The sequence below is a fragment of the Ictidomys tridecemlineatus genome, chromosome 10 (assembly GCF_052094955.1).
Source record: "Ictidomys tridecemlineatus isolate mIctTri1 chromosome 10, mIctTri1.hap1, whole genome shotgun sequence".
Taxonomy (NCBI): Eukaryota; Metazoa; Chordata; class Mammalia; order Rodentia; family Sciuridae; genus Ictidomys; species Ictidomys tridecemlineatus.
Window position 1 is genome coordinate 53,308,869 of NC_135486.1, and position 21,658 is coordinate 53,330,526.

The following is a 21,658-nucleotide window of genomic DNA, read 5'->3' on the forward strand; positions in this document are numbered from 1 at the left end:
ATGGAGCGCCTTTGCCCACCTTAGTCCCGAGCGGTGCGGGGGTCCAGAGTGCTGGGAGCGTGGTGTGGACAGTCCTCGGAGGACTCCGCCTGCACTCGGCTGTACAGCAGCTCGGCGGTTCCGCGGAGATCACGGGGCCCTCCACTCCCCACGGCACGCGTATTCCTGGGGGCAGGTCGCCCCTGACAGGCCCCGCCGGGAGGACCCCTCTGCTCTCCAGCCAAGCGGTTTGAGGGATCCCAGCCCCTGCTGCTCTATAGGGCAAACGAAGCCGGACCGGTTACCCAGGCTACTCCTTCCTCCCCAGTGTTGCAGGCTTGAGGGGAAGCGTTGGCTGTGGGTAATTTTGCTAGGGAACAAAAAGTCTATGTCGTGTGCGACAAGCTTCTTTGGTGTGGCTGTGGAAATCTTAAGTGGCAGGGGTGGGCGTGAAGGAGCAGGGATGTGCATAAAGCAGGCTCAGAGCTGAGGCCCTGCTGGCAAAGAACTAGGCTTGAAGAAGGCAGAAGAATCTTAGTGTTTACGGTGCACTTTTATGGTCCAGGTTTTGTGTGGCTCAGGGATATGGATATTAATGGAATATCCTTAAGAATTCCTAGAGGGCAGGTCGAGTGATAGAGTTACAGTGTATCAGAAGGGCTGACAAAGGGGTGCAAATAAAGTGTTGTGGTAGCCTACATAACTGAGATTCCTCAGTGTGCTTTTCCAGTTAGTGACTGCAGGCAAGTCTAACTCTTCAACACTTATCTAGTTGTGAGAATCCATGTGGCAGTGTTTTGGAAGCCTGGAAGCACAGTGCCAGTTTAAAGTTCTATGAGAAATCAACTTCTGGAAATATATATGTACTATACCTTTAGTACATAAGAATTGCATTCAGTTAAATAGTATTGAACTCCTACCATGCACAAAGCAGAAGAGCTCTTTTTTGTGATGGTTCAGATGATTTTAAGCATTCCTGCTCTTGCAGACCATCAGTCTGGGGTTGGGATGAATGAAGGCAGGGAGGTAATCAGTAGCTTTACCATTAATCTTATTATGTTCTTATTTGGTTCATATTTGCATTTTAAAGTTACCAAATAATTGTATCTGTTGCTTTCCAAAGTAATGCTGACAACACATACACCTGTTAAGGAGAGAGTACCTTGAAGTTTTTGTAAACTGTGGGATTGAAAGCAATTCATTCTTTCAAGACTTGACTTTTTTTTTTTTTATGGAAGGCTTCAGCATTTAAAGTCATACATCTTTGATTCTTATTCAGGCAAATTATAGAAAGCAGGACTCTTAAACCATTGCATCCTTTGGCATGTATCCTGAATTTGAATATAGTCCAAAGCAGAGAACTTACTGTTTAGGTCCTTTAATATTAATTGATGGAGAAGACATGATTTAGTTCTTGGAACAGAAAAGTTTTGGAATGAATAAATGGTGACAAAGTAGTAACTGAATTATCAGAACTGAACTTGTTATTCTATGTCATTCCTGCTGTCCATTGCTCATTTTTCTTGCAACAACTGTGGTGATTTAAGCACAAAAGAAATTTCTTTAAAGTGTATTGGGAAGCCTTAAATATTGCTTTACTATCTGGAGAAACCTGGCTTTGAAAGTGGGTAGGAACTATGTGAAAATTGCACTGTAAGAGTAGTTGGGTTAGGGTCTGGAAGTATATCACTTAGGTTGCCTGGTAAAAATGATTCTGCAGCATGTACCACCAGCATTATGGAAACTGGACCTTGCTACTGCTTTTTGGGATACTTATTGTTGCTGGAGAGTTGCTCTTTCAACCATTCTTCTTTGTGTTATTAATTTCTGATTCAAAATCCTTAGTGGTTCTCTTGGATTGGCTGAGTTTAGGCCACTCACTGCCTGTACACCACCTGCAAGAGAATTTGAGAAGGTAAGTATTTGATCTTTTTGGCTTTAAGACAGGAGGCAGGCTCTACTTTCCACAGATGTTCATCCAATGGGGAAATCAACAAATATAAACATAGAAAAAATGATGAAGGCTAATGCCAAGAATCCAAACAAAACAGACTGAACAGATGGATACTTCATGTTCACTAACAGATACTTGCTTATTAGTTCTTTGCACAAAAAATTTATTTGTGCTTATTTTGTGTTGCCAGGATATCTATCTGTGTATCTGTGCATCCAACCATCTATCCTGGTGGCCACGTATACCATAGTTCACTTGTGTTGCAGTGGACACTTCATTGAACACTTCCTCTTCAGTGGTTGTAGTATTCTCAACTGAGTAGTTGGGATTCATGTCAGCCTGCAAATATTGCTGGGGAAATGTTGGTGCATCATTTTGTCAAGTTTTCTACCACTTTTGAATGCCCATCATTGGGGGTTAAGTATCTTTGTTTTTTCTCTTGTAAGTAAAATTGTTTCTCTTTATTGACTATCAATTATGATAGTCAATTTGAGAACAGATATTTCATTTTTCAATTATTATAGGCCTAATAGGTAGCACACAGTGTGCTCTTAGACGGTAGTATAAATGTCTAGCAGAAATTTTCTGCTAACTGAACCAGCTCTTCTGCTGTTGTTTTGTATGTAAATTAAGTAATGGAATAAAAATGTTATATACTTTTTAACAACATGGGAAGGGGAACCAAGTAGAACAAACAAACAAACAAACAAAAACATTTGTTTTAATTACTTCATTAGTCTCTGAAAATGGTTGTTACAGTGTTATACATACTTCCCTTGGCCCTAGGGCTGTTTTGATTGGTGCTTTAGTTCTACATATTTATTTTTGTTAATTGAGAAACTTGAACTTGCTTCATGGCTTCTCTTTCTCTTTTCTTCTCACTAAGGAATGGTTTCTGTTTTTTTATGTTGTGAGTGGAGAAGAAAATGAAGTAAGTCAGAGGAAGGCTAATTGACAATGACATTGTGACCTGAAATCATTTATATCATCCTTTCATCACACACATTTTTTAGTTTGATAGAGATAGAGAAGATCATTTGACAAATGAGTTAGGCATATTTTCTCTTTGTTTTGGTAAACACAACACATAAAATTTCATTGTTATTATTGTGTTTGTAGGTCTCCTTACCCACAGAGTAGTATTCTAAATGTAATCTTTGTCCTTAGTATTTAAAGTACACTGTAAATGCTAATTGTTGAATTTTTAATAATTTTTATTTAAGATTTTTTTTTTTTTTTTTAGAACCAGGGGCACTTAACCATAGATTCACATCCCCAACCCTTTTTATTTTGAGACAGGGTGTCACTAAGTTGCTTAGGGTCTTGCTAAGTTGCTGAGGCTGGCTTTGAACTTGTGATCCTTCTGCCTCAGCCTTCCTAGCTCCTGGAATTACAGGCTAATTGTTGAATTTTTGAAACGACAATGTTTTGGGTAAGTTTAAGTCAATATGTTTGTCTTTGGTTTTCCAAAGTTCCAAGTTGCCTATAGCTTCCATATAAAAGCTACCACTAGCACACTCTAATGATAGTTTCTTCTATCACATCCATCATTAAGCCTAATGTTGAGGCCTCGTGACTCCCAGGAGGAAGGAGGATGGCTTGGAAGTGGAAAATCCATCCTTTTCAGCCCTGGTGAATTGTGGAAAAAAGGGGCATAGAGTAGGGAAAGCAAATTGTGATTTACACATTCTGAACTTTCTTGTCTGGCTAAAGTTCTGGGGATACAGAGGGAGTGCTAAGTGGACTCAGGGGACAGTTACCAGTACAGGAGATTTGGTTCTGCTCCCCGCCTTTTTTTGTGTGTGTGTGTATGTGTGTGTGTGTGTGTGGTGGTACTAGGGAGTCAACCATGGACACCAGGGATGGAAGCCAGCATGACATCCCAAAAGATGAGGTGGTACCAGTTCAGTGACAAGACTTGACTACCTGTTTGCAGGAGAGACCTGTGAGGATCTAGAGACATGCCCCACATGTAAGGCCTTCTCACCATCAAGAATTACTGATAAGACCCTGGAGAAAAATTTACCTGAGAGCAGCCATTTAAACCAGTCCTGATAAGGAGTTTAACTTAGTCTGAATATTAACTGGAAGAGATTAAGGTATTATTTGACAAGTTTCAAGTTTTCTGGCTCTTTATTAGGGTAGATGTTAATGAAGAATTTTAGATTAGTTATCAAATGAACAGCACATGTAAAGGAGACAGATTAGATCAATTATAGAAAATAAAGCAGCTACATTTGAGTTTCAGTGTGAATAAATGTGAACAGGCAGTAAAGGAATATTAGGTTTAGTAAGATGATGGAGTCTGTCCTGGCTAAGGACTGAGCCTGGGGTATAGGCAGGAGGAAATAGCTTCATGTCATAGGTAAGAAGAAATTCCAGAGAAGCCAACAGCAGTGGTGTAAAGTTTGAGACAACCAGGGAAGTGGTTGCTAAGTAATTTGGCCTTAGAAGTTTTGCAATAATCTTCTAGGAGAGAAGAGTAAATTTCTTAGTGAAATATAGGGTTATTGGGAAGTCCTGAGGGTCCATTTAAAATTTGTAATCATTTATTTAAAGTAAGGAATGCTTAAGAGGGTATTGCTTTTTAAATATTCTCTCCCAGTGGCTAATTTCTTGGCACTGAGAATTGGGTTTACCCAGGATTGTCAGTTAGTGTGATGGATGAAGAGGGAGTAGTTGTTGGAAGTTGTAGGTAAGGGAGGATATAATCATGGATCATGGTTTCTAAATTAGGGAATGGAGTCTTGAGGAGGGTGATAGTGAAATGTGGTAGAATCATTGGATTACAGGTCCTGATGTGGTCAAAGATCAGGTGGAATGGTCAAAATTGGCTGAAAAAAAAAATATATATATACATACACACACACACACACACACACACATACATACACTTATAAGTAGGACATGTATTGGTATATTAAAGAATGGCTGAGATCTGGAGTAAGAAAAGCCTGGCATGGTATTGCATTCCTATAATCCAGAATCTGAGAGGCTAAGGTAATAGATGAAATTTCTTCAAATGAAGTTATCAAGAAAGTTAGGCATTGGGGTGAATAGTTCAGCAATGGCAGATTTCTCACGTTGGCTTCTTGATCCACGATAGAGTAGTAAGAGCCAAATGGAGACTGGGAAGCCCTCCCTGGCTCAAATAATATATAAAAAAACATTACCTGGGTTGATGGCTGATTTGAGGAAATATACTGGTAACAGGTACAAGTCTTATAGATCCTCCTGAGGAGGCCTAAAGATCAAAGGAGTAGTGAAATCATTTCATAGGTAGAACCTTGAGAGATGACTTTCCTGGGCAGGCTAATAGTTTATCTTGGACTCAAAGATTTGGAATGAAATAAGGTGTAGGAATTGAGAATAAGGTGGTTTGAAGAGGGCATTATGGACATGACTTCCATTTTTCTTTTTAAGTGGGAGTTATAATTTCTGTTTCTTTTGCTTCTTCCTTTTCTTCTGCAAGGAGGTTTGGGAAAGAGCTGTATGGCTGAACCCTGAACCTGAAATCATTTGGTCCTGTGAATGCCACAGCAGAGGATGTTCTTAATCAGACAGGATCACCTTCTTTGTGGATAGCAGTAAGTTGTTCTCTTTTTCCAGACAACCTGGTGTTTTTTCAGAGGGCTCAAGAACACGACGATTGTGGGAAAGGGCTAGAGGGTGGTGCCTGGAACTCAGCAGCTTAGACTTCTCCTAAAGCCATTGTGGCATCTGTTGGTACAGAGAACCTAATTTGCTACCAGTAGTAACTGATCCTGGATTCTCCAAATGGCAACACACCTCAGGACAAACCAGTTGCTCTCTGGTTTTTATTTTATACCCTTTTGTCATGAAGCAGTCAGTGATTTGTTCTCTTTGGAATACCCATTTCAATTCCCCTGCACTTGGATTTGTCTTCTCTGCATGTACTACCATTTTTGAGATCTATTGAGAATCTTCTGTAGAGCTGTGTTGCCCCAGAACCTCACAGAAAGAGAACTGAAGCAGAGGACTATTGCTTGCGGTTTCACCTGCTCTTAATGTACACTGTCATTTGAGGCAGCCCCTTTGCATTCCAAAAATTAATGAAATGAATTTAATAGGAGGAATTTTAAAGAATGTTATTGAGGATGCTGGTGCATGTGGGTTATGCCTATTGATATTTATAGTATAAAAACTTAAAACTGAAAAGTTTTGAAATACATTTAAAAAACAAGTACATTACATTTTAACAAAAAATTTTAAAGAACAAACTATCTAAAATGAGAAAGCTTAGTGGGAAAAGTTGCACATTTTTTCATCTCTCTAATGTCTGGCTTAATAGAACACACTTGGATTCTTGGAACTGCTTCTGCATTCAGTGTATTGCAGAATCACATGTCAAACAACTTCTGTCTAGTTGTGTGAGAATGAGAATCAAAGAGGTACTCCAGGGAAGAGAGAGGAAAATACTTCCCAAACAGCCAAGAAAAAAGATGTGCAAATACAGGCTGGTGCAGATCTCCCAGAGAAATAGCTGGGTTTCTGCCCAGCTAGTAGTCAATGGAGGGATGTTCTCCTGAACACTCACTTCTTCCTATGTCCTGCCTTTTTGGCTTTTTAGTGCCTTACTCTCAAAAGTAATTTGAGAGTATTTGGGGAAAGGCTCCAAAAATAATATTCTTTTGTTTAAAAAAAAAAAAAAGGAAATAGAGAAAGATAATAAAATCCTTGAGCTACAGGATGCACCTGTAGCTCCAGTTACTTGGGAGACCAAGGTAGGGGGATTGCTTGAGTCCAAGAGTTTGAAGCCAGCCTGGGCAACATATCAAGACCTTAGCTCTTAAAAAAATGCCTGAAGATATTACTTATGGAAATTGAAGAATATAACAACTAAAATGAAAACAGAGAAACTAAATGTAATTTTGAGGAAGTCTTCCAGAAAGCAGAACAAAGAGATAAAAAATTTGAAATATGAGAAAGAGGGTCCAAGATGACATATTTGTATAATGAGAGTTCCAGGAGAAAACAAAAATAAATGGAAGAAAAGAAATTATCAAATTATTAAAATAAGAAAATTTCAGGAAAAGACATGACTTTGAAGATTGAAGGAATCTACAAGTGCCTAGTACAATGAAAACTGAAAATATGGTGAGAATCCTAAAAGCTTCAACTGACAAAAAAAATGGGCCATATAAAAAAGAATAGGGAATCAGAAAATTCCCAAACATTATACCAGTAACTCTGGAGATGAAAAGCAAAAGAGAAATGCCCCAGAATTCTGAGGAACATTATTTCCCACCTGAATTTTATGTTGAACTACACACTAATGAAGTAGGCAGTTAGGAAAATAATATTGTTAGACTTGTAGGGTTTTAAAAATTTTGCTATTTTACCTTTTTTTTAAAAAATTTTATTTTTTTAGTCATACATGACAGTAGAATGCATTTTGATATATAATACATACATGGATTGTACATATATCAATCATATTGTCTATTCTGTTCTGTTGCCCTTCCTATCCTCCCTGCTCCTTCCCTCCTCTCCCATCCTTTCTCTCTATCCAATCTAATGTGACACACTTTTTTTCTTTTTCTCATTACAACATCATAAATGTATTCTGTATAACAATGAGGTTCTCCTCCCATCTTCTGTGCAACTCCCCTTCTCCCTCTTTTTCCTTCCCACCTCTCTTCCCTATTTAGTGGTAGTCTTCTTCTCATGCTCTTCCTCCCTATCCCATTTTGAGTCACCCCCCTTATATCAGAGAAGACATTTGGCATTTGTTTTTTAGAGATTGGCTAACTTCACTTAGCATAATCTGCTCTAATGCCATCCATTTGCCTCCAAATGCCATGATTTTATTATTTTTTAGTGCTGAGTAATATTCCATTGTGTATAAATGCCACATTTTTTTAATCCATTCATCTATTGAAGGGCATCTAGGTTGGTGCCACATTCTAGCTATTGTGAATTGTGCTGCTATAAACATTGATGTGGCTGTGTCCCTGTAGTATGCTCTTCTTAGGTCTTTTGGGTATAGTCTAAGAAGGGGACATTTTACCTTTTTTGAAGAAGCTAATGGGACAGTGTTTCTTTCTTTCTTTTTTTTTTTAAAGAGAGAGAGAGAGAGAGAAAGAATTTTTTCATATTTATTTTTTAGTTTTCAGCGGACACAACATCTTTGTTTGTATGTGGTGCTGAGGATTGAACCCGGGCTGCACGCATGCCAGGCGAGCACGCTACCACTTGAGCCACATCCCCAGCCCGGGACAGTGTTTCTTGAAGTGATTTTAAAGTAACTGTTTGGTTAGGCAATACTTTAAAAAGTATTTTTTCAAGTTAGTTTCACTCCATCAGCAAAATATTAGAAGTATCTATTTTTTCCTATTCCTACTACCAGTGGTATTTTATTTAAAATCTTTGTAAATTCACTTGGTAAAAATGGTATTCTGTTGGGCTGGGGATGTGGCTCAAGCGGTAGCGCGCTCGCCTGGCATGTGTGCGGCCCGGGTTCGATCCTCAGCACCACATACCAACAAAGATGTTGTGTCCGCCGAGAACTAAAAAATAAATATTAAAAAGTTCTCTCTCTCTCTCTCTCTCTCTCTCTAAAAAAAGAAAAAAATGGTATTCTCTTGATGTTTAAATTGGCATGGTTGTTTTAGTAAAATGAGCATTTCCCCAACATGTTTGTTGCCACTTATATTTATTTCATTTTGTATTTTTTTGCTGAATTTTATATTAGAATGACCTTAGTATTCCCCTCCACCAAAACAACTGTCATGTGTTATAACTGTTGTATAATTATCTTTTATAAACTAGATGATTGTGCATTCTTATTAAGATTCTTTTAGTTGATTAATAATTTACTTGATGTACATACTTATTTTTCAATGTTCTTCGTAACATCAAGTAACTTCTTTAAGAAAAATAACTGGGGCTGGGGTTGTGGCTCAGCTGTAGAGGACTCACCTAGCACATGCAAGGTGCTGGGTTCCATCCTCAGCACCACATAAAAATAAAGGTATTGTGTCCAACTACAACTAAAAAAATAAATATATTTTAAAAAAAACTGGGTTGCATATTTTCTGAGAAGTTGCATACAAAAGAATATATATTTAACAAATATTTAGGATGTGCTTGACATGTGTCAGGAATTTATTTTTCTATTTATTTTACACCTTAAGGTCCATTTTTTTCCCCCTATAGAGCAAGTCTGACTTTTTTGTTCCTTTGTTAGGGAATCTGGTTTTGTGTTATTATTAAGAGTTTTGTTGGGGGGCTAGGGTTGTAGCTCAGTGGTTGAGCGCTTGCTTCACATGCATGAGGCACTGGGTTCGATCCTTAGCACAACATTAAAAAAAAAATAAAGATATTGTATCCATCTACAACATATGTATATAAATAAAATAAAAAAGTATGGTGGGGGGCTGTGGTTGTGTGGCCCAGTGGCAAAGTGCTTGCCTCATACATTTGAGGCATTGGGTTTGATCTTCAGCACCACATAAAAATAAATAAACAAAATGAAAATATTGTGTCCATCTATAACTAAAAGTTAAAAAAAGAAGTTTATTTTTCTTTATGCTTGAAATATTAACATTTTACTGGACTACATCTAAATGTGAATTTCCTTTGATATTTTGTTTGGAAGTTAATATTCAAAAATTACTGAATACACACAATGAAATGCACTATAAAAAGACAAAAAATATCTTCATATTATGAAATAGTTTTGACCTTGTGGACCTCCTGAAAGGGCATGAGAGATCCCCAAGAGGTCCATGGATTATACTTTTGAGAACCACTGTTACAGGAAAATGGACTTACCTTTTGTATCATTTTGAGACAGTGGGGTTTGTTCTCTAGTATATGTTAGAATTAGTGAGCAATATTTGGTTCTGGTTTTCTCATAGCCTTATAGGATATGTGGGACCAGTTTGGGTAACACACACACAATTTTTGCTTCCCTTATTCAAACTCTGGGCTGATCAGACTTTTTAGAATTCAGAGAAAAGATGTTCTATTGAACTTGACCTCTCCCTGCCTCCTGTCATGAGCTTAGCAGCTTTCTTCCTCCACACCTGTCTGTCATGATGTTCTGCCTCATCACAGCCCTGAAGCAGTGAATTGGCTGACCATGGACAGAATCTCTGACACCGCTCCAGGGTATCCAAGAAGCTTTCACCAAAGTCTTCTCAAATGAAAGGACAACAACTCATGGTGCCAGTGGGGGAACCTGTATCATATATGAGCAAACAGTCTTTGGATGGTGTTATGATTTGGATATGCAGTGTACCCCCAAAGCTCCTGTGCCAGTGTGGGAATATTCAGAGGATTATGAGAGCTAAAACCTAATCAGTTCATCCGAGTTTAAATGGACTAGTTGAGTGGTAACTGTCGGTAGGTGGGTGGCTGGAGGAGGTGGGTCAGTGGAGGGTGTACCCTGGAAGGGTTCATCGTCCCTGTGGCCCCTTCTTTTCTCCCTCTGTCTGCTTTCTGGTTGTCATGAGTGGAGCAGCGCTGCTCCCCGCATACCCTTCCACCATGATGTTTTGCCTCATCTTGGACCCAGAGCAATGGAATTGGTCAACCATGGACTTAACCTCTGAAACTATGAGCCCAAATAAACTTTTTCTTCTCCAAATTGTTATTGTTGGGTATTTTGGTCACAGTGATGAAAAGCTGACTAACAGATGGTTGTCCTTTGTCTTCATCTGCATAAGCATATACTTTCTGAATTTGTAAAGAGAAGATGAAATTATGAATATAATAATAAAAAAAGAATACTAGGTCTGGGGTTGTGGCTCAGCCGTAGAGTACTCGCCTCATGTGTGAGTAAGTAACTTGGCCTTAGAAGATTTGCAGTAATCTTCTAGAAGAGAAGAGTAAATTGCTTAGTGAAATATAGGGTTATTGAGAAGTCCTGAGGGTCCATTTAAAACTTGTATTCATTTATTTAAAGTAAGGACCTGGGTTCAAGCCTCAGCACCACATAAAAATAAAAAAATGAAGGTATTGTGTCCCACTACCACCGAGAAATAAATATAAAAAAATACTACTACATGGGGCTAGAGATGTGGCTCAGGGGCTGGAGATGTGGCTCAAGCGGTAGCGCGCTCGCCTGGCATGCGTGCGGCCCGGGTTCGATCATCAGCACCACATACGAACAAAGATGTGTCCGCCGAAAACTAAAAAATAAATATTAAAAAATTCTCTCTCTCTCTTTAAAAAAAAATACTACTACAAGGAATCTGTGTACCCTTTACCATGATTATTAACATGTACCTCACTTGCATACTTCTTCCTCTTTTTCTTAACCTTGCACTCCTGTCACTTATTTGTTGGCATGTGGCGCGCGCGCACACACACACACACACACACACACACACACACTTTATTCTTTCTGAAGGTATAAGTTACATAGATCTTGTCTCTCTATCCCTAAGTACTTCAGCCTGTTTATCTAAAGAACTGGGATGTTATCATACATATCAGGTTCAATAAATTTAACATTACTATGATACTTTATCATCTGTATTCTAGTTTTGTCAAGTGAAGTGATAATTTTCTTTGTGACTTACTTTTTACCCTTTCAGTGTGTACCCAGTCTAGGGTCAGGAGTTGTGTTGAATTGTCATGTTGTTTTGGTCTGCTTTAATCTGGAACATTCCCACAATTGTTTTTTGGCATGTATAATGTCTACACTTTTTAAGTGTACAGTTCCTTCCTTTTCTTTTTTTCTTTTTAAATAGAACATTCCCCATTTTGGGTTTATGAAATGTTTCCTTATGGTTAGATTCAAGATATGTATTCTCAGTTGGGGTGTTACAGGAGTGATATATCCTCAAGGTATCACCTCAGAAGGCTCACATCATCCAGCTACTTTCCATTAATGGTGTTAAATTTTCTTTTTCTTCCTCCTCTTCCTCCTCCTCCTCTTCTTTTTTTCTGTTGGGTTGTGGTGGTGCTGGTGCTGGTGGTGCTTGTGGGTGAACCCAGGGTCTCATGCATGCTGGACAAATGCTCTATCACTGAGCTACACACGCAGCCCAATGATGTTAATTTTGATAATCTAGTTAGGCTATATAGTTTCTCCACTATTAAGTATTTCTCCCTCTTGCAAGTAAAAAATGTGGTGAAACCCTTTAACACTATGCAAATAGTTTGCTCATTAAAAATTTGCCCTAGATTTAGTATCCATGGGTAATTCTTTGCTCACTGAATGTTTGGTATGATGGTTGCAAAATGCTGATTCTCTTTTTTATATTTATTTTTTAGTTATAGGTGAACACAGTATCTTTATTTTATTTTTATGTAGTGCTGAGGATTGAACCCAGGGCCTCATGCATGCTAGGCGAGCATGCTAGGCGAGCATGCTAGGCGAGCATGCTAGGCGAGCATGCTAGGCGAGCATGCTAGGCGAGCATGCTAGGCAAGTGCTCTACCTCTGAGCCACAACCCCATCCCCCAAAATGCTGATTTTCAAACATCACAATACCTAGTTGGCATTCATCTCAGCATTCTACCATAAGCAAGCGTCTTCTCTTCTCCCTTATTTATTTTTTATTATCAGTGTGGACTCAGGAATTTCAATTTTTCAGTGGTTTATAATTAATTATGTTCCTAATTGTTTTGGTGCTCAAATTGTCCTAAATTTTGCCAGGAGGAAACCTCTCAAGGTTATACCATATTATTGTAATATTATTCTTCCTGTTTTTTTAAAGTACTTCATGCTTTATAACAAATGTTCCAGTCTAATTCTGTTCCTCTTTTGCCCCAATTTTTGAGTCAGTATTCTCCAGAAATTCCTGTTTTCTTTTAGTGAAGAATAATATTAGAGACTGAGACCTGAGGGCCACTGAGATGTTTTTGCTTTTTGACTCTTTTAGCAGACAAAGGAAGTATGAAAGTATATGCATACATGAACATGCATATATGCAGACATTGTATAAATCATGAGTTTACACCAGTGTTTTCATTTACAGATGTCTCTTCAGTATTCTTTCCCCAATCTGTAATTGTATGTCTTTTCTTCATCAGGGAGAACTGTTGCCCTCAGTATCATCATAATCTATTTGCTAATTTATTCAACTCTATACAGTATAAAATTGTTTAAATTGCTTTGCCCACATCACAGTAAAACAACAACAACAACAAAAACTATCCAAAACTGTTTAGACTTTGTTTGCCTTTCCCTCTATTCCACCAAAGACTGGAATTGTATAGTAAAATACTGTGTTACATCTTTGGTTCTTTCTTTAGTATAGTTATTGGTATTAATTTGAAATAGAGTTGAGTTTTTTTGTTTCATTTTTGCTTTCAGTTTTAGCTGTCCTTTTCTATCCTTTTGGATTTAATTTAGTTTTTTGAATGTGTAGAATATTAACATGCTTCCAAAACCTAAACTAAAAAAATAGAAATGAATTTCTTACAGTTTTAGAGGTCAAGAAGTTCAAGGTAAAGGCACCACCAGATTTGATATCTGTTGAAGGTCCAACTCTCACAGATGGTGATTTCTAGCTAGGTCTTCATAAGATGTGGCAGAAGGGGCAGGCAGCCTTGTTCCCTGGAGGCCTTTTTTTTTTTTTTTTTTTTTTAAATAATGGCACTAATTCCATTCATTAAGACTCCATCTTCGTGACCTAATCATCTTCTAAAGATCCCAACTCTTAATACTACTGTACTATGTGGTTAGGTTTCAACATAACAAATTTTATGGGGACACAAATATTCAGACAGTTGCATCTGGATCATCTGGCTGCTGCTGCTTTTTTTTTTTTTTTTTTTTTGAGTTGGGGTTTTGCCCAGACTGGTCTGGAACTCCTGGGTCAAGGGTGTCTCCTACTTCAGCCTCCGGAGTAGCTGGAACTAGGTGTGTATCATTTTGTCTGGCCTTTTTTACCCCCATCAAGATAAGCAAATATATATGTGTGTTCTTTTTTAAAAAATATTTTTAGCAGTAGATGGACATAATAACTTTATTTATTTTTTTTGTGGTGCTGAGGATCGAACTCAGTTCCTCACATGTGCTAGGCAAGTACACTACTATTGAGCCACAACCCCATCCCTGTGTGTGTGTTCTTATTTTCCATTCTTATACAAAAGGTAGCCATTTTGTATTTGCTCTTTTGCACTTGCTTTTTTTAACTTAGTATCTATTGAAAACCACTCCATTTCAATTTTTAGAGATCTTTCTTTTCTTCTTTATGGCTCTATGTCATCCATTTTGTGTGTGAACCTTAGTGTTTTATTTCCTATGTATGGGTATTTAGGTAGTTTTTTATAACTTGCAGTTGTGCATATTGCTATAGCAAATAACCATTTATGTATTGTAGTTATATCTTCAGGGTAGATTCCTAGAAGTAGAAGTGGACTTTCTGAATTAAAGAGTGAATACCTATGTGGAATTGTACCATTTTGTAGTCCCCCTAGCATTGTGTGCAAAAGTATTTTTTTTCTTCTTAGGTTTGAAGCCTTATTGTATTGTTAAACTTTTGAATTTTTGATCTGATGGGTGAAAAGTGGAATTTTAGTGCAGTTTTAATTTGCATTTAAATTCATTATGAGAGAAGTTAAAGAACTTTTCATATGTTTAATGGCCATTTTATATCTCTTGGTGAATTGTCTGTATTTATCGTTTTGCCCATTTTTCTATAAATTTTTGCTCACAGATTTTTTTTTTTTTTGGTACTGGGGATTGAACTCAGGGACACTTGATCGCTGAGCCACATCCCCAGACCTATTTTGTATTTTATTTAGAGACAGGGTCTCACTGACTTGCTTAACACATCGCTTTTGCTGAGGCAAGCTTTGAACTCAAAATCTTCCTGTCTCAGCCTCCAAAGCCATTGGGATTACAGGCATGTGCCACTGCACCTCAGATTTTAAACTTTTATTTTGTGTCAGGGATATTAACTTTCTATCTCTGATAATGATGGAAATATTTTCTCTTAGGTTGTAATTTGTCCTTTGACTTTGGATGTGATAGATTTATCCCATTTTCTTCTAGACTTGTTTACTTTAAATCTTTATTGTTTAGATTTCTGATTCATTTAGAGTTCATGTTTATGAATGATGTAAGAAATGAACCTAATTTTATCTTTTACCATGTGCTTACTAAGTTGTCCCGCTGTCATTTATTGAAAAGATTTTTGGGGGGCTAGGGAGATAGTTTAGTGGTAGAGCACTTATCTACCTTGCATGAGGCCCTGGGTTCAATCTCCATCATTACATAAAAAATAAACAAAAGATTAAAAAAATTATCTATTTATCCATCTATCTATCTACATACACATTGTGTGTATGTATGTATATATACACACAATGTGTATGTAGATAGATAGTTATTTTTGAGTCTGTGATTTGCTCTAGTGATCATGATAGATCATATACTAGTTGAGTCTATTTCTAGACCTTCTTTATTCCATTGGTTGACCTGTCTGTTGATATCTTAAATTATATCACATTGTTTTAATTATAGAGAATTACAGAGTATTTAATTGCTATGAATACTCATAAATATGTCTTCAAATGCATAGTATTATTATTTTCCACTTTTATGCCTCTAAGTGTGTTTTTTGGCTAATTTTTTGGAGTCATGCCTCTTAACAATGTTAAATAGTAGTGAAGATACTGGTCATTCTTGTGTTCTTGGCTTCTAAAGTTTCCTTATTAAGATACTAGCTTTAGGATTTAGGCACATAGATTTTATTATGTTAAAGTAGTATTAATCCATTTCTGTTTTCTCAAAAGTCCTATTAATAGTAGGTTGAGGCGCTGGAGCTGTGGCTCAGTGGTACAGTGCTTGGTTATTAGCACCTGTGGTGCACTGGGTTCGAGCATCAGCACCATATAAGAATAAATAAATAAAATAAAGTTATTGTGTCCATCTACAACTGAAAAATAATATAATAATAATAAAAATAAAAAAAGAGTAGGTGTTTAAACTGGGCACTGTGGTACAGGTCTGTAATCCCAGTGACTTGGGGGGCTGAGTCAGGAAAATTGCAAATTTGTACCAGCCTGTGAAATTTAGTAAGAACCTGTTTTAAATTTTCAAATTAAATAAACACAAGGGCTAGAGATGTAGCTCAGATGTAGAGAGCTTGACTAGCATATTAAAGCTCTGGATTCAATCCTAATACTACCAAAAAAAGGTGTCGAACTCTTCCACAAGGGCATTTTTATCATTTGTGCATAAATGGAGATAGTCATATGACTTATTGATATCTCTTCTTAAATTTACTTAAGAGAGCCTATAAAGCAAGTTGTATGAGTTTCCTTATATTTCAAGCTTGCTTGTTTAGGAAAGGGCATCATTGAAATAAATTTATTTCAGAATTGTGAAATATCAATTTTTTTATGCAACTTAATCTTTCCTTCCCAGTCTTGCTATTTGAAATTTGTAATCATTTTACCAAGAAAAGTTGAAATTTTAAATTTAAGTTGCTCATGGAATTGTGGGTGGATGGGATCTCAGCATCTAATTCCGTGCCTTCAGATGGGAATCATCAATGGATACTAAAGTGAATGGGCAAAATATGATCAGAAGTAGATACTTATTAAAGTTCAAGGGAAAAAAGTGATTTTACCCTGGGCAGATAACACTTTAAGTGATCCAAGTTATCAGCATTAATAGGATAAATCAATATAATATGCTACTGAGACAGACACAACATTCCTTCTGTGATGAACATACATCAAAATGCAAAATCTGAATTTAATCATGAGGAAATATCAGAGAAAATGAAAATGAGGAATAGTCTGCAAAATAACTGGGTAGTACTCTGCAAAGGAATCAAGATCATGGATGACAAAGACTGAAACACTTCCAGATTAAAGGAGACCAAGATGGCATGACAACTAAATGGAGAATGTGATCCTGGATAAAAAATAGGACTTTAATGGGACAATTTGACATTTGAATAGAGTATATAGATTATAGTACTAAATCAGTGTTTATTATTTTGACAATTATTTTCTTTATTCAAGACATTTACATTTGGGCTGGGGATGTGGCTCAAGCGGTAGCGAGCTCGCCTAGCATGCGTGCGGCCTGGGTTCGATCCTCAGCAGCACCACATACCAACAAAGATGTTGTGTCCGCCGAGAACTAAGAAAAAAATAAATAAATGTTAAAATTCTCTCTCTCTCTCTCTCTGTCCCCCTCTCTCACTCTCTCTTTAAAAAAAAAAAAGGCATTTACATTTGGGAAATTTTTGTAAAAGGAAGATGGGAATTCTTTACACTATTTTTACAAAGTTTTTGTTAGTCAGAAATTGAAAATGAAAAGTTACAAGTAAAAACAATGAAAGATCTTTTTTTTTTTTGAGGGATTGAGCCCATGGGTGCTTTATCACTGAGCCACATCCTCAGCCTTTTTTAATGTTTTATTTTGAGACAGGGTCTTGCTGAGTTGTTTAGGGCCTTGCTAAGTTGCTGAGGTTTGTCTCAAGCTCGCTATCCTCCTGCCTCAGCCTCCTGAGCTGCTGGGATTATAGGTGTGCACCACTGGGCCCAGCTCTGGCAAAAGATTTTTATCCTTATAAAATATATCATGAGTGAAATGCTCATTGTTTGGGGTTTGCTGGAAAATAATGTAATTGGGAAGTATGGGGGGAAGGTATAAGTTATGTAAGGTTAGCCATATGATGATGATTTTTGAAGCTAGTTTATGAACACATGTGGTTCGTTATGCTGTTCTATGTTTGTGAATATTTGAAAATTTCTGATTAAAAGAAAAATAAAAGACTAAAAGAGCTATCTTCAAGTATCATGTCTTCTTGACTTCTTTAAGAAGGAGGCACCAAAATGTTTTTGGTTATAAACTTTTGGTTAAAAAACACCACTGGGGGTGGGGTGGGGTGGGGTTGTGGCTCAGAGGTAGAGCACCCATGTAGCATGTGCGAGGCCCTGGATTTGATCCTCAGCACCTCGTAAAAATAAATAGATATTGTGTCCAACTACACCTAAAAAAATATTAAAAAAATAAATAAAACAAAGCCACCACCAGGCATTTGCACAGATTCTTACCTAGTGGATATCTATATGATTATCTGGTTGTCTCCCACTGTCAGGGGTATTTTCTGGGGTAAGTTTTTTCTAAAGGGGTATATCAGTCAGATTTTGATCAAAGAAACAGAGTCATTGAGTGATAAAGAATAAGGATTATAGGGATGAGGCCTTACATTACCTGGGGAGTTGGTGAAGATGATGCTGCCTATGCATTACATAGACCTGAAGTTATATGAGGTAACAGAGCAGGCAGAGAGGTGAGCTGGATGTCAAATAAGAGAAAGGAAGAAAAAAACTGGAATTCTATTGGAACAAGTAAGACAAACAGGAATCTATGTCTTTGTCCTTATTTCTCAACTTTATGACATTGATAGCTTGCAGAAATTTCTGATGCCCTTTGTCACTGAACTTTTCATATACTGGACCCTATAATCGAGGGAAGGTTAAGGAAGTGATTCAGAGTGAGCTAGAAAAGGGGACCTTGCTGCTTCTGTCTGTCAACAAGGCGAGCAGTTGGATCAGTGACATTGTATATAAGCTTCAGCAGTACCTGGCACTCTATACAAAACTGTCAGGATATAGTGACAGTTGTTTGACTTCTGTCTTCCAAATCTCACACCTAGATTTATAGAGAGATGCCTCGCGACCAGCGCACGAGCTTCATAAAAGAAGGTTCGAGGCATAGAAATTTACTAGTGAGTTTTAAGATTAAAGAGACATACTCTCATTACCTTTAATTCCCAGCTCCTGAGACGGCTTCTTCTAGCTCCCACCTCCATCCACCTAATGCGGTGGTGAGATTTTCAGAAGAGGCTAGCGAGAGAGGGAGAGCACACCAGGGAGTGAGCTTTTATTGGGGAACAAAAAATTCAAGGGAAAATCCCATCCAATGAAGGTTGAGGGGGGGGCAGCATCCCAAGGTCAGGGCCCGCTATTGAGTCTTCGGGTCAGTGGCCAGGCACGCCTCTACACGGACAAGCCCTTGTACCTGGGACAGGGTGGGGAAGGCTCTGACAGTTGCCTCTAAGCGCCTCTCACCCAGCCAGGGAGGTGACTCAAATCATGTGCGAAGATGGCCTCCCACAGGGAGAGATACTGGGTTTGTGTAGTCTAGCTTGTTATGTTGATTATAGAAGCCACCACTGTTCTTACCTTGTCAACACCTCATTTAATAATATCTTTAATTGTACTTAAAGACAAGAGCAGTTCTTCTCCTACCTAACTATCCTTTGGACATCTGAAAGCATGCTAAAACCCTCCCGAGAAGATTATAAAATCTTGTCATTTGTCTTTGGGTGAGTTTATTATTCTTAGAGCTGAGTCACATTCTCTCTTTGATATTCCATAACTTTGGGATCCTGTAGTCTACCATCATTCTCCAAGATCCATCATTCTTCTACACTGGTCAGATAGAGAAGTTAAATGGTTACTATTTCTACATCTCTTATTTGACCTTTCCAGAAATTACATATTGGTTTTAATTTACTATTTAATAGGTTAAGGTAGTTCTATGGCTTGCATCCAGACTTTTAGATTGTAATAATCATTACTCTATGGGTAAGAGAACAAGTGAGGGTTCTGTCTTTTCCTGCTATGAATTCTGAAACAGAGGCCATAACTATAGGGTAGGCTTGGGGGCCCTTTGGATCTACTATGAGATGAATCTTCTTAGACCAATTCCCAGTCATTCCTTGATTTTTTTTTTTTTTTTTTTTTGGTACCGGAGATTGAACACAGGGGTACTTGACCACTAAGCCACATCCCTGTCGGGGTTTTTAGTCCTCGTTCCCTCCTGACCTGCAGGAGAGATGTGGAGAACATGCCCCTGCCAGGACGAGCCAAGAAAGGAGAGGGCCGACTGACCGCCCGCACCCAGCCCTCCCTCACCAGGTGTCAGGGAGACCAGTCAAGGCTGGAGCTCATTTATTGAGGAAGAGCACATAGCTAATATAAGGCACAGGAGCCAATCAGGATAAAGGTCAGCAGGGTGGGGAGAGTTCACATGTACACCCTTCTATAGGTAGTAAGGGGAGACATGAGCTGTCCAAGAGGGTGGCAGGGTTCTGAGCCTATCCTAGAGGTGGTCTGATTTTTCGTCACAACCCATGGTAATGCCTTCTGGCTGATCACCAGGCGCCATCTTAGCCATGTGCGGCCCCAAGACCAGGAAGTGAGCATCAGTCTGTAAGTTAGGTTTCCTTTTCTCCATCATAGGTTTCTATTTCTCTGATGTAACATGCCCTACACATCTCCAGCCCTGTTTTGTATTTTATCTAGAGACAGGGTCTCACGAGTTGCTTAGCGCCTTGCAGTTGCTGAGGCTGGCTTTGAACTTGCTATTCTCTTGTCTCAGCCTCCCAAGCCACTGGGATTATAGGCATGTGCCACCACACCCCATAGATCCCTTGATTTTAATAAGCTCCTGTTACTGAGAGAGGGGCCAAAGTAGGATTTTGAGTCTTTAGGAGTTACCTTTAGTTCACAGGCATTTTCTTATTCTCCTGAAAGTCTGGTTATATCCTTTTCCCTAGTGCCCAGACAAACTTGTAATTGGCTGTAGACTTTTGGGAAGCAAAGGAGGAAGATTTATAGTACACAGGTTATTGGAGTTCAGGTCCTTGGGTTCAGAGATGGTAGAAATGAAACTAGACCCAGAAAGAATTTACGCACAGGAGAGGTTTTATTGGGGGTGAGGGAGTATCTGCTTAAGCACAAAGGGAGATAGCACTGATGGATAATATCCTTCTAGCTCAAGCAAAGGACACAGATACACAGCTTTTATGGCATCTGCAGGGTAGGCAGGGTTCCAGTCCCTTGATGTCATCACATGGAGAGGTGGGGTTTTAGTTGAGCCTCTTCTTCATCATGCTTCTCTATGCATTACATGTCTCATTACCATCTTAAGTCTCCATCTAGAGGTAACCAATAAGGTAAAGGTAATTGCAGGTTACTTTACTGAATATGAATGCATGTGGCCCTCACTAGCTGGAATTTGCTCCTCGTCATCTGGAAGAGTTCACAGTATTATTTTCAGAACAGGGCAAACTATTGTCCTATTTCAATGGGTTTGGTTTTAGTTATTTTGTTGGTCTGTTTCTGGCCTTTTGTAGTATTTCTGCTGACCACATAGTCTCCAAAGCTGAACTGACTTCTCAGTGTTCTGTTTCCAGGTGTATTATCTTCATTGTACAGCCTTGGACACTTGTCCACTTTAGTTTAGTCCTAATTTTCTAATATATTTATCAATCCTGTAAGGCTGAGAGCTAGTTTGATTGTGTTATTCCCTTCTGAAACTTTTATTCCCTTTTATTTTAAGGGATGCTATTTTAAGGGGTGTTGGGGGTCCCTGACTGTTCTATGTGTTTTGTGTGGTAGAGTTCTTCCTCAAGGGAAACTGACCTTCCTTTCATTCAGAAGGCTTTGGGTCTGTGAAGTGGCACAAATCTGGGAATTGGTGTGTGGGGCACAAGTTTTTATTCTGGTGATATAAGTCATGCTCTCTTTACCAGTTTTACAGCTTTCCTGCTAATACCAATAAGGTAAGACTTTTCCAAATTGCCCATCTTTCAGTTCTAGGTGCACTGTGACCAGTAGCAAGCATCAAAGAACTCTGTAGTTCAAACAATTCTGGTTACTATTTTGGCTGCCATCCCATTTTGCCTTTGATGATACAGTGCTACTACTTGGTACTTGCCATCATGGGATCTCATCATCTTTTGCTGAATTCAGGAGCCCAGTCTG

The 21,658-nt window shown here is 38.3% G+C and overlaps 1 protein-coding gene and 1 long non-coding RNA gene across 3 annotated transcripts in view; both read left to right on the plus strand.

Annotated features, from left to right (window-relative positions):
• On the plus strand, positions 1-17,665 carry LOC144367267 (uncharacterized). 2 transcript variants are annotated; one of them, XR_013426588.1, is made up of 4 exons: positions 1-1,894; positions 5,406-5,520; positions 10,016-12,257; positions 12,310-17,665. It is a non-coding gene; the product is annotated as an uncharacterized LOC144367267 (long non-coding RNA). The 2 variants fall into 2 exon arrangements; XR_013426587.1 differs by lacking the exons at positions 1-1,894; positions 5,406-5,520 and having other exon boundaries at positions 5,527-12,257.
• The window catches only part of Smyd3 (SET and MYND domain containing 3), a 683,600-nt gene that overhangs the window by 265 nt on the left and 661,677 nt on the right, over positions 1-21,658 (plus strand). The gene's annotated exons all lie outside the window — the stretch shown is intronic.